General features: G+C 48.9%; 2 long non-coding RNA genes across 2 annotated transcripts in view; one reads left to right on the forward strand and one right to left on the reverse strand.

Moving 5' to 3' along the window:
- Positions 1–14108, reverse strand: part of LOC138768201 (uncharacterized) — an 860246-nt gene that overhangs the window by 21963 nt on the left and 824175 nt on the right. The window lies entirely within an intron of this gene.
- The window catches only part of LOC138768202 (uncharacterized), a 38052-nt gene continuing 24011 nt past the window's right edge, over positions 68–14108 (forward strand). Inside the window, exon 1 of the long non-coding RNA XR_011358945.1 lies at positions 68–302. This is a non-coding gene — a long non-coding RNA (uncharacterized lncRNA). The remainder of the gene's footprint in view (positions 303–14108) is intronic.

Below are 14108 nucleotides of genomic sequence, written 5' to 3' on the forward strand. Positions count from 1 at the left end.
TAGCTACCATTGGTGCAGAGGTCGCCATGGCGACCGGGCCCAGCACCTGGGGGGGCCCCATCAGGCAACCACCCTCCCCTCTCACTCACCACTTCACTGCTCCTGCCCACTGTGTGTAATGATCTCCCCCCTCCCAGGACGCTGTGGCCCCTCCCTCAGGCCGTACAGTGACGGCAGTAGGAGGTTGTGTGTGCAGCACAGAAGGGGAAGCAAGAGCTTTGCCGTCCATGGCTCCTCCCGGCCTGCAGGGGGCGCAGGGCTGAGCATTTCCTCAGAAGCCAGAGAGTCAGCAGTGACAGCAGGTAAGTGTACTGTGTCACTGATCTGTGTGTGAGATGGAGCAGGAGGAACAGGCAGCTGTAATGACTGTTCTGTCCTGTTCTCCTGAGATCAGTCATGTCTCAGGTTACCCTCCCCCCCTCCTCTGTTATATAGTCTGTGTGGCTGCAGAGGTCGAGTCAGGGAAGATAGGATGGGGGAGGATCAGTCTGTGTGGATGCAGGATCAGAGCAGTTCTGGCTCCATAGTCCTGTCCTGTGTCCAGAGACCCCCGGCCCCCCCTCACTGCCCTCCTAAAGATGGATCCCAGCCCCCCCCCCCCCCCTCACTGCCCTCCTAAAGATGGATTCCAGCCCCCCCTCACTGCCCTCCTAAAGATGGATCCCAGCCCCCCCTCACTGCCCTCCTAAAGATGGATCCCAGAGCCCCTCACTGCCCTCCTAAAGATGGATCCCAGCCCCCCTCACTGCCCTCCTAAAGATGGATCCCAGCCCCCCCCCCTCACTGCCCTCCTAAAGATGGATTCCAGCCCCCCCTCACTGCCCTCCTAAAGATGGATCCCAGCCCCCCCCCCTCACTGCACGCCTAAAGATGGATCCCAGAGCCCCTCACTGCCCTCCTAAAGATGGATCCCAGCCCCCCTCACTGCCCTCCTAAAGATGGATCCCAGCCCCCCCCCTCACTGCCCTCCTAAAGATGGATCCCAGCCCCCCCCCCCCTCACTGCCCTCCTAAAGATGGATCCCAGCCCCCCTCACTGCCCTCCTAAAGATGGATCCCAGCCCCCCCTCACTGCCCTCCTAAAGATGGATCCCAGCCCCCCCTCACTGCCCTCCTAAAGATGGATCCCAGCCCCCCCCCCTCACTGCCCTCCTAAAGATGGATCCCAGCCCCCCCCCCTCACTGCCCTCCTAAAGATGGATCCCAGCCCCCCCCTCACTGCCCTCCTAAAGATGGATCCCAGAGCCCCTCACTGCCCTCCTAAAGATGGATCCCAGCCCCCCCTCACTGCCCTCCTAAAGATGGATCCCAGACCCCCCTCACTGCCCTCCTAAAGATGGATCCCAGCCCCCTCACTGCCCTCCTAAAGATGGATCCCAGAGCCCCTCACTGCCCTCCTAAAGATGGATCCCAGCCCCCCCTCACTGCCCTCCTAAAGATGGATCCCAGCCCCCCCCCCTCACTGCCCTCCAAAAGATGGATCCCAGCCCCCCCTCACTGCCCTCCTAAAGATGGATCCCAGCCCCCCCCCTCACTGCCCTCCTAAAGATGGATCCCAGAGCCCCTCACTGCCCTCCTAAAGATGGATCCCAGCCCCCCCCCTCACTGCCCTCCTAAAGATGGATCCCAGAGCCCCTCACTGCCCTCCTAAAGATGGATCCCAGCCCCCCTCACTGCCCTCCTAAAGATGGATCCCAGCCCCCCCCTCACTGCCCTCCTAAAGATGGATCCCAGCCCCCCCCCCTCACTGCCCTCCTAAAGATGGATCCCAGAGCCCCTCACTGCCCTCCTAAAGATGGATCCCAGCCCCCCTCACTGCCCTCCTAAAGATGGATCCCAGCCCCCCCCTCACTGCCCTCCTAAAGATGGATCCCAGAGCCCCTCACTGCCCTCCTAAAGATGGATCCCAGCCCCCCCCCTCACTGCCCTCCTAAAGATGGATCCCAGCCCCCCTCACTGCCCTCCTAAAGATGGATCCCAGCCCCCCTCACTGCCCTCCTAAAGATGGATCCCAGCCCCCCTCACTGCCCTCCTAAAGATGGATCCCAGCCCCCCCTCACTGCCCTCCTAAAGATGGATCCCAGCCCCCCCCCCCCTCACTGCCCTCCTAAAGATGGATCCCAGCCCCCCTCACTGCCCTCCTAAAGATGGATCCCAGCCCCCCCCCCCCCTCACTGCCCTCCTAAAGATGGATCCCAGCCCCCCCCCCTCACTGCCCTCCTAAAGATGGATCCCAGAGCCCCTCACTGCCCTCCTAAAGATGGATCCCAGCCCCCCCTCACTGCCCTCCTAAAGATGGATCCCAGAGCCCCTCACTGCCCTCCTAAAGATGGATCCCAGCCCCCCCCCCCCTCACTGCCCTCCTAAAGATGGATCCCAGCCCCCCCTCACTGCCCTCCTAAAGATGGATCCCAGCCCCCCCCCCCTCACTGCCCTCCTAAAGATGGATCCCAGCCCCCCCCCCTCACTGCCCTCCTAAAGATGGATCCCAGAGCCCCTCACTGCCCTCCTAAAGATGGATCCCAAAGCCCCTCAGCAGGGTGGTGGGTGTGCATCCATACTGTGTATGTCCTAGTGTACATGTGTCATGTAGGTGTAATGGATGTGCATTCATCTGCCTCTGAATGTAATGTATATCTGTGATCTCTTTACAACTCATGATAAATGTATCCATCCTGCCTGATGCTTGTTCATACACTGTGATACATATATCTGTCCCCCCCCCCCCCCCGGTATGATGGTATATGTACAGTGAGCATAGATGCCCCCGGTATGATGGTATATGTACAGTAAGGATAGATCCCCCTGGTATGATGGTATATGTACAGTGAGCATAGATACCCCCGGTATGATGGTATATGTACAGTGAGGAAAGATTACCCCCCCCCCCTTCCCGATATGATGGTATATGTACAGTGAGGATAGTTACCCCCGGTATGATGGTATATGTGCAGTGAGGATAGATACCCCCCCCCCCCCGGTATGATGGTATATGTGCAGTGAGGATAGATACCCCCCCCCCGGTATGATGGTATATGTGCAGTGAGCATAGATGCCCCCGGTATGATGGTATATGTGCAGTGAGGATAGATACCCCCGGTATGATGGTATATGTACAGTGAGGGTAGATGCCCCCGGTATGATGGTATATGTACAGTGAGGATAGTTACCCCCGGTATGATGGTATATGTACAGTGAGGATAGTTACCCCCGGTATGATGGTATATGTGCAGTGAGGATAGATACCCCCCCCCGGTATGATGGTATATGTGCAGTGAGCATAGATGCCCCCGGTATGATGGTATATGTGCAGTGAGGATAGATACCCCCGGTATGATGGTATATGTACAGTGAGGATAGATACCTCCCGGTATGATGGTATATGTACAGTGAGGATAGTTACCCCCCGGTATGATGGTATATGTACAGTGAGGATAGATGCCCCCAGTATGATGGTATATGTACAGTGAGGATAGTTACCCCCGGTATGATGGTATATGTACAGTGAGGATAGTTACCCCCGTTATGATGGTATATGTGCAGTGAGGATAGATACCCCCCCCCCCCGGTATGATGGTATATGTACAGTGAGGATAGTTAACCCCGTTATGATGGTATATGTGCAGTGAGGATAGATACCCCCCCCCCCCGGTATGTACAGTGAGGATAGATGCCCCCGGTATGATGGTATATGTGCAGTGAGGATAGATGCCCCCAGTATGATGGTATATGTACAGTGAGGATATCTCCCCCCGGTATGATGGTATATGTACAGTGAGGATAGATGCCCCCGGTATGATGGTATATGTACAGTGAGGATAGTTACCCCTGGTATGATGGTGTATGTACAGTGAGGATAGATCCCCCCGGTATGATGGTGTATGTACAGTGAGGATAGATACCCCCCGGTATGATGGTATATGTACAGTGAGGATAGATGCCCCCGGTATGATGGTGTATGTACAGTGAGGATAGATACCCCCCGGTATGATGGTATATGTACAATGAGGAGAGTGCCCCCGGTATGATGGTATATGTACAGTGAGGATAGATACCCCCCGGTATGATGGTGTATGTACAGTGAGGATAGCTCCCCCGGTATGATGGTGTATGTACAGTGAGGATAGATGCCCCCCCGGTATGATGGTATATGTACAGTGAGGATAGATGCCCCCGGTATGATGGTATATGTACAGTGAGGATAGATGCCCCCGGTATGATGGTATATGTACAGTGAGGATAGATGCCCCCGGTATGATGGTATATGTACAGTGAGGATAGATACCCCCCGGTATGATGGTGTATGTACAGTGAGGATAGATGCCCCCAGTATGATGGTATATGTACAGTGAGGATAGATGCCCCCAGTATGATGGTATATGTACAGTGAGGATAGATGCCCCCGGTATGATGGTATATGTACAGTGAGGATAGATGCCCCCGGTATGATGGTATATGTACAGTGAGGATAGATACCCCCCGGTATGATGGTATATGTACAGTGAGGATAGATACCCCCGGTATGATGGTGTATGTACAGTGAGGATAGATGCCCCCGGTATGATGGTGTATGTACAGTGAGGATAGTTACCCTCCGGTATGATGGTATATGTACAGTGAGGATAGATGCCCCCGGTATGATGGTATATGTACATTGAGGATAGATGCCCCCGGTATGATGGTATATGTACAGTGAGGGTAGATGCCCCCGGTATGATGGTATATGTACAGTGAGGATAGATGCCCTCCGGTATGATGGTATATGTACAGTGAGGATAGTTACCTCCCGGTATGATGGTATATGTACAGTGAGGATAGATGCTCCCCGGTATGATGGTATATGTACAGTGAGGATAGTTACCTCCCGGTATGATGGTATATGTACAGTGAGGATAGTTACCCCTGGTATGATGGTATATATACAGTGAGGATAGATGCCCCCGGTATGATGGTATATGTACAGTGAGGATAGTTACCCCCCGGTATGATGGTATATGTACAGTGAGGATAGATGCCCTCCGGTATGGTGGTATATGTACAGTGAGGATAGATGCCCCCGGTATGATGGTATATGTACAGTGAGGATAGTTACCCTCCGGTATGATGGTATATGTACAGTGAGGATAGTTACCCCCCCCCCCCCCCCGGTATGATGGTATATGTACAGTGAGGATAGATGCCCCCGGTATGATGGTATATGTACAGTGAGGATAGATACCCCCCGGTATGATGGTATATGTACAGTGAGGATAGCTAGGGGGAAAATCCCGGCCAGGGTCCCAGGGACTGTTATGTGGTGCTTTGCGGGCACAGGGAAAGGTAAGTAATGACTGTTTATTATGTTCCTCCTGCCCCTGACGACTGTCAGTTATTTAAAGTTGCTGGACTTCCCCTTTAAACCTACAGCTTACCAGAGAGGAATAGGGACAGACTGAGACTGGGAGCCACAAGCCAGCCCAGCGGGGAGCAGCCAGAAGGCGGCAGCCATATCAACCAGCCATTGTATTGGGAAAGTCAGGCCAAATATCCCCATTCACCACCTATAGTAGTTCCAATTCTACATTTTGATGCCTGGTCTTTAGGATAGGATATCAATATGTGATCAGGGTGCAAAAAACCCACTGATCAGCTGTTCTGCAGGGCTGCCGCAGGAGAGTCTGCACTGTGAAGGGGCAAAAAGCAAATCATTTCCTTTCCTATGTAGTGGCTATGCTGAGTTCCTGCATACATACTATTGTATACGCTCTGGCCAGGATTCCTACGGGCCGCACGAAAAACTGACATGTCAGTTTTGTGCGGCCACTATTCATTGTGTGCAATATGAACTGGCATGCGGGCACACACAGGTGCCCCCGCAATCGAAGTATGCAGAAATGGAGATCATCCGGCCGGTCCAAAAATTAATTTTGATCAATTTTTCTATTGATTTCCATGATAAAAAAACTGATTAAAACGGAAGCACGCACATACATACATTTTTTGCAAAAAAAAAAAAAAAAAAAAAGGCAGTGTGAACCCAGCCTAACTGTCATTGCATAAGCGTGACATGGTCAGACCCACCCAGACCCATCCTGTATCAAGCATCATGGACAATTGTGATGGATCCAAAGTGGGCGAGAGCCTCGAGTGAACCTCTTTTAAATTCTTGCAGGTAAAAAAAAGATTAATAACAATAAGTCTTAGTGAGAGACCCCGGAATTTGAATGTTCACACTTTCAATCCTTTTACAACTATTAGAGGGCAAGTGCGCTAGCTCTGGAATACCAGGGTATGTATGAAACCGCTGAACCACTTATTTAAAAAAAAATGGCCCAGTCATGGTACCAGTCATTATAGGCGGAAGTTGAAGGCGGAGGAGGGGTCAGTGCCACAGAACAGGGATGCAGCACCCCAACATAGATCCATGTCTGAGAGAAAAAAAAAATTCTTTAAAATCAACTAGTGCCAGAGACTTCTATTAAAAATGTCAAATCTTCCAGTACTTATCAGCTGCTGTATGTCCTGCAGGAAGTGGTGTTTTCTCTCCAGTCTAGAGAGCAGGAGAGGTTTTCTGGTTGGGACTTGCTGCTGCTCTGGACAGTTCCTGACATGGACAGAGGTAGCATCAGAGAGCACTGTGTCAGACTGAAGAGATTACACCACTTTCTGCAGGACATACAGCAGATGATAAGTACTGGAAGACTGGTGTGACACTCTCAAAAATTGTGTGTGAGAGCCTGGTGTGACACACTAAAAAATTGCGTGCAAGAGCCTGGTTGTGACCTCCGTAAAAGTTTCTATCTTCAGTGCATTGAGGCTCTTAGTGAGGAGGAGGAGGAGGAGGAAGATGCTAACACACCTGATGCTAACACACGCTTTATGGTATGCTGCCTTGTTTTGGTGAAGTTTGATACTCGGCCACTTCCGTGATACTACTAGGGTTTAGGTGTATTCAGGTGTGATGTAGATACCTGTTTGGCCAGTTTGCTGTCCTCAATGGTCGATAACCTTCGGGAGTGTTGAGGCTCACTTGGGCACTTGTCACGGTAACCTGGAGTGGTAGCAGACCGACCCGGGATGTTGGTACCCCCAATCACAGAAAGGGGAAAAATAACCCAAGTGTTCAGTGGTGTGCCTAGGTGCAGGTGCTGACAGACTTGACAGAGTCCCATGCGTTGAATAAAAATAGAATACTTTACTAAATAAGGCTTTAGGTTAACAGTACTCGTTATACAACAGTACAGTACAAAACGCTGCGGCTGACAGTGAGGTAGAACCAGTGCTTGTAAGAGTTGGTGCTTTGTAGAGAGAAGGAACAGGAGAGAAGTTGCCAGAGGAGCCCTGCCAAATGTAGTATATGTGCTCTGCCGGGAACAAGGGTGTAGAAAGAAGAGACAAGTGATACTCGTACTCAGGGATGCCTAGTTGTGGCTCTGAACTGCCTATGCCCCCTAGTTGCAAAATAATCATCCTAGGTGGGTAATACAAGCCCCAGTCATCCTTTATCTGGGTGTAGCAGGTTGCCAAGACTTCCTAGTCATCCTGCTCAGTAGGATACGTAGATTTTTTCCCTGGTACCTTTGTCCTATTGGGGTCAGTCCCTCTTGTTTCAGGAGACTGCACTGCACATTTTAGAAGGGTTCTTGGCATGGGCTAGGGTTATCCTAGGTGGCTTCTCTCCTCTAAGGTGAAATTAGCACTGCATAGTGAACTTAGTTGCTTGCATAAAAGAAAGTCTTTTGTTGCATCTCTGGTCCCTGTCAGGGGTCCTGGCCAAAGCCAGGTCCAGGCTTAACTTCTGCAGCAACTAGGTCTGTTTGTGTCCTCTCACTCTGACTCACTTCCTACACCAGGAACTAACTCCTATAGGGGCAAAGCTAACCCTCCTGTGAGTGGTGGGGTTGAGTGTGTGAGAGAGAGAGGAAAGCTAGGATAGGCTTAGAGAAAAGAGCACCTGTGACTAGTCAGTACACAAACACGTGGTACAGTTAACCCTTGACTTTAGCTGTGCATAGAAGACACTATCAACAGTGGTAAGACCCATGGTGAGACCCAGTGGGGAAAACCATGTACTACATCTCCCACTTGCTAACCTGAAAAAGTGACTTATAAGGTGCTCTAGAAAGCACCTGTGGTGGGACACCACAGAAGTCTGGTAGAATCCTTATTTATCTTGATAAGCGTCAGACTGTCAACATTCTCAGCTGACAGGCAGATACGATTATTGGTGATGATGCCCCTGCAGTGCTAACTACCCTCTCTTACAAGACATTAGCGGCAGGGCAGGCCATCACCTCCAAGGTGTACAGTGCCAGTTCATGTCATGTGTCCAGCTTTGTCACCCTATAGTTTAATAGCGTGAGTGATCAGGGAGGAGGATGATGTCCACTGCATTGTTCCTCACCATCTTCCTGAACTTGTCCCTCCATGTGACATCCTAGGATACGTATCAGTGGATTTATCCTGGTTGGGTGTCATAAACTTGTCGACATCTTGGATAGTGCAGAGTGATCAGGGAGGACGTAGGTGCAGTCCACTACATACTCCCTCACTGTCTTCCAGAACTTTTCCCTAAGTGACATCCTAGGATGTGTGTCAGTGGATTTATCTTGGTTGGGTGTCATAAACATGTTTTACATCTTCCAGTGTTTGCCATGCTGCCTGGTCCCCTCATGTCCCATCCTTATTGGCCACAGAACCAAGTCCTCTGCCTGTAGTATTTAGATGTAGAAAAGAAGGCTTTGAGCAATTTCTTAACCAGGGCCTTGTGGTATAGCTGAACTTGTATACTTCTCTCAACTCAGGGAAGAAGATAAGTGAAGTTCTCCCTATACCCATGGGTCGAGGAAGGTGAACAACCAGTCATTTTTGTTGGCAAAAATGGCTGTAACGTGAGGGTCATGGTTGAGGCAGCTTAACATGAAGTCTGCCATGTGTGCCAGACTGTCAACAGTCAACAATTCTCTGTCCTTACCAGGAAGATGACCCTCCATCTCCTCCTTCTCTTCAGGCCATCCTAGCTCCCGCCCAAAGTGTTGTCCTTAATGGACTGCAGTGAGCGTTTCAATAGACAACAGCAGTGGTATGGTTAAGCTCACATTAGCGGCGGTGACACTCACCATCACCATCCTCAAAGTTTGTCTAATACTCACAGATGTCGGCCATCCGTGCCCAGTCCTCGTTAGTGAAGTCTGGTGGCTGGCAAACCAAAGGACATGTTTCTGTCTCTCTCTCTGCGGCTCCCAAACCCTCACCAATATGTAGAATGTGGAGTCCCAGTGTGTGACCACATCTGGCAAACCGAGGTGCTGTTGCAGTGTCTTCAGAGCGGCTCAATCAGTGGAGGACTTCCTGAGATGGGCACACACGCCACACACCATGTGGAGAAGCTCTGGAAAACCAGAAAACGTTAAACCACAATGGTAAAGTCTTGTGCCAGGCATGAAGACGTGTGTGAGGTCGCCGTGCTGCAGAGCCGCCACAAGGTCATGGCCATTGTCACACACAACCATGCCTGGTTCTAAGTTAAGCGACAAGAGCCACAGATCAGTCTGGATACTGTTCATCAGCTCTGCAGTGATGTGCTGTTTATCGCCTAGGCTGAGCAGTTTTAGTGCGGCCTGTTGCTGCTTTGGCAGGGCAGTGATGCAGCGCTTCCAGCTTGCGACTAATGGCGGCATGCTGATGGTTGAAAAGTGGAGGGGAAGAGTTTGATGGAAGTGGAGCAATCTACCGTGGAAACCATGACTGAGGCCCGTAATCCTCATGGTTGGTAAGACGTGTCCCGACCCTGGTCCAAATCGGTTCTGGCCTCCACCAAGTTCATCCAGTGTGCCATCACCCTAGCCACAAGCACGGGTCCATGTGTCAGTGGTTAAATGGACCTTCCATGAAACTGTTGGTCAGGGCACGGGTGATATTCCGCATGATGTGCTGGTGTAAGGCTGGTATGGCACAGCTTGAAAAATAGTGCCTGCAAAAGGACGCTGGTTGACCTCAGGGAGATCAACCAGAACACCGCAGAGACACCATCATGTGTCTCAACGTCAATGTATTCTAGAACAGTGTTTCTAAATTCCAGTCCTCAGGCCTCACTAACAAGTCATGTTTTGAGTATTTCCTTATTATTTCACAGGTGATATAATTATACTCAGTGCATCAGGTATTAGCACAGGTGTCCTGTGCATGGGATAGCCTCAAAACATGACCTGTTGGTGAGGCCTGAGGACTGGAATTGAGAAGCACTGTTCTAGAACATTGCCCCCTGGGAAATCAAATATGCAAAAGAACACTGCAGAGACTCCATCACGTGTCTCAACATCAGTGAACTAGCCAGACCTTCCTCCGGGAAGGAACAACCAAGCCAAGGAATGTCTCTAATCAAGGAAACCACCCAAGCAAGGTATCCATCCAAAGACGGCTGTTTCGGGGTATTTGCCCCTCAACAGTGTAGAGTAGGATTCTATAGTGGGAGCAATTGCCTAGTAAGTGCATGCAAAAGGACACTGATCTCCCTGAGGTCAACCATCATCCCTTTTTGCATGCACTTACTAGGCAATTGCTCCCACCTAGCCAGAATCCTACTCCACACTGATGAGGGGCAAATACCTCGAAACAGCTGTCTGTGGATGGATACTTTGCTTGGGTGGTTTCCTTGATTGGAGACATTCCTTGGCTTGGTTGTTACTTCCCGGAGGAAGGTCTGGCTAGTTCACTAACATTGAGACACGTGATGATGTCTCTGCAGTGTTCTTTTACATACAGTATATGAAAAATAGTGCCGGCTGGGGATGAAGTAACAAGGGAAGTGAACATCACTTTGTCCTGGGAGGGGGTTAGGACAGAGGAAGGTAGTGCGGAAATATCAGAGCGTTATACAATATGTAAAAAAGAAGAACCTGTGGAGCCTCATTTAAGAGTCTCAAAACACAGGACTAGCCAGATATCCCTCCGGGAAGGACCCAGCCATCCACAGACAGCTGTTTCGGGTGTTGCCTTTCATCAGTTTGGAGCAGGATTCTGGCTAGGTTAGAGCAATGCCAAGTAAAGCCATAAGAGAAACAGATCACTGATCTCAGGGAGACCAGCCAAACAATAACACAGGCAGCAGTGAAATCCTAGGTGCATTGCTGCCTTGGAAAAATGAATATGCAAAAAATAAAAACCTCCACGGGCTTTTCTTTTTTGCATATTCATGTTTCCCAGAGAGCAATGCACCTAGGATTTCACTGCATTGAGCGCTTTAACCAGCAGCCCGCAGTGTTACCTTTGGCTGGTCTCTCAGAGTCCCCTCTGCAGATCCCGGCCCTATACTTTCAATGGCAGACAAACACGCAGCAGGGATGTACATCCCTGCTGCGAGTTTGTCTGCAGCCCGCCCCGTTAACCCCCCGGCCGCCGGAGCTGATACTTCACCTGATCCCGGCTCCGGCTTGCTTCGGCGGTTCCTGGTTTCTTCAGCAAGCCGGAGCGGGGACCAGGTGAAGTATGTGCTCCAGCGAGCCCCCCGCCCGCAGCCCCTTTAACACCTCCCGCAGCCCTGATCGCCCCCCCCCCCCCCCCCCCCACAGCACCGAGCACTCCCCCGCAGCCCCAATCGCCCCGGCAGCCCCGGCCGTCCGATCGCCCCCCCCCCCCTTGCGGCCAGGGCTGCGGGAGGTGTTAAAGGGGCTCGCCAGGGGGACTCGCCAGGGGGTTAACGGGGCGGGCTGCGGACAAACTTGTCTGCCATTGAAAGTATAGGGCCGGGATCTGCAGTGAGTCTCGCTGCAAATACACAGCAAGGGGACTCGCTGCAGATCCGGCAAGTGGGTTTGTAGCCTAAAGGTCATCAAATGTAGTTCCCACATTCTATTCATGAATCAGGGAGCCCAGGATGAACAGGACTCAGAGAAGATCTTCTAGACATTATGTTTTATAGTCATAGTCATGCGACTGCCCCCCCATTACAGCGTTATATTACTCATTCTTCCGGAAGAATCTGCTATACATTATTAATGAATTCTATCCATCAATATTGACATGTCCCCTGTCCGAACCTGTGAAGTCTCTTCTGACTTTCTCGATCATTAAAGTCAGATATATTGGGGAGAGGTAAATACAGGAGGAGGTGGTGGAAATGAGATGCTCCTCATTCTCCAATGTCACCAAATGGAAATGACCCCCGCCGGTTGCTGCCGGCCCGAATATTGCAATTTAATAATTTAGTAAGTTATAAAGCAAAGACTTCTGGGGACTGTGATGGTGAAAGCCGGGTCAGGGATACCAGAGGAGGGTGATTGCGGGACAAATTCTAGTATATAAGGACAGTATTATAGTAGTTATACGTATGGTGAGAGTTCCGGCCGGCACTAACTACAAGGTACACCCAATGTGGGAAACCCGGGACTGGAGTATATAGCACACAGACTGTATCCAAACCGTGGAGCGGCGGTGCAGAGACAAAAAAGGCAGGATAAATGAACAAGGATCAAGAAACAGAGTCTCGCACTCACCGGACTGAAGATGCAAGTGGTTTATTTCCGATACATCAGAGTAGGCTAGGCGGGGAGAGGGGAGATGGTGAAGCAGGTGTGTTCAGCAGGAGCAACAAAATGTTTCACGCCTACAGAGGCGCTTCGTCGGGCTAGCCCGACGAAGCGCCTCTGTAGGCGTGAAACATTTTGTTGCTCCTGCTGAACACACCTGCTTCACCATCTCCCCTCTCCCCGCCTAGCCTACTCTGATGTATCGGAAATAAACCACTTGCATCTTCAGTCCGGTGAGTGCGAGACTCTGTTTCTTGATCCTTGTTCATTATAGTAGTTATATTCCTGTATATAGGAGCAGTATTATAGTAGTTATATCCCTGTATATAGGGGGCAGTATTATAGTAGTTATATTCCTGTATATAGGAGCAGTATTATAGTAGTTATATTCCTGTATATAAGGACAGTATTATAGTAGTTATATTCCTGTATATAGGGGGGGCAGTATTATAGTAGTTATATTCCTGTATATAGGAGCAGTATTATAGTAGTTATATTCCTGTATATAGGAGCAGTATTATAGTAGTTATATTCCTGTATATAGGAGCAGTATTATAGTAGTTATATTCTAGTATATAGGAGCAGTATTATAGTAGTATATTCCTGTATATAGGGGCAGTATTATAGTAGTTATATTCCTGTATATAGGAGCAGTATTATAGTAGTTATATTCTTGTATATAGGGGGCAGTATTATAGTAGTTATATCCCTGTATATAGGGAGCAGTATTATAGTAGTTATATTCCTGTATATAGGAGCAGTATTATAGTAGTTATATTCCTGTATATAGGAGCAGTATTATAGTAGTTATATTCCTGTATATAGGAGCAGTATTATAGTAGTTATATTCCTGTATATAGGAGCAGTATTATAGTAGTTATATTCTTGTATATAGGAGCAGTATTATAGTAGTTATATCCCTGTATATAGGAGCAGTATTATAGTAGTTATATCCCTGTATATAGGAGCAGTATTATAGTAGTTATATTCCTGTATATAGGAGCAGTATTATAGTAGTTATATTCCTGTATATAGGAGCAGTATTATAGTAGTTATATCCCTGTATATAGGGGGCAGTATTATAGTAGTTATATTCTTGTATATAGGAGCAGTATTATAGTAGTTATATTCTTGTATATAGGGGGCAGTATTATAGTAGTTATATTCCTGTATATAGGAGCAGTATTATAGTAGTTATATTCCTGTATATAGGAGCAGTATTATAGTAGTTATATTCCTGTATATAGGAGCAGTATTATAATAGTTATATTCCTGTATATAAGGACAGTATTATAGTAGTTATATTCCTGTATATAGGGGACAGTATTATAGTAGTTATATCCCTGTATATAGGAGCAGTATTATTGTAGTTATATAGGAGCAGTATTATAGCAGTTATATTCCTGTATATAGGAGAAGTATTATAGTAGTTATAGTTTTGGATATAGGAGCAGTATTATAGTAGTTATATTCTTGTATATAGGGGGCAGTATTATAGTAGTTATATTCCTGTATATAGGAGCAGTATTATAGTAGATATATTCCTGTATATAGGAGCAGTATTATAGAAGTTACAACTTGTAGAAAGGAGAGACTGGGGCAC

The sequence above is a fragment of the Dendropsophus ebraccatus genome, chromosome 11 (assembly GCF_027789765.1).
Source record: "Dendropsophus ebraccatus isolate aDenEbr1 chromosome 11, aDenEbr1.pat, whole genome shotgun sequence".
Lineage (NCBI taxonomy): Eukaryota > Metazoa > Chordata > Amphibia > Anura > Hylidae > Dendropsophus > Dendropsophus ebraccatus.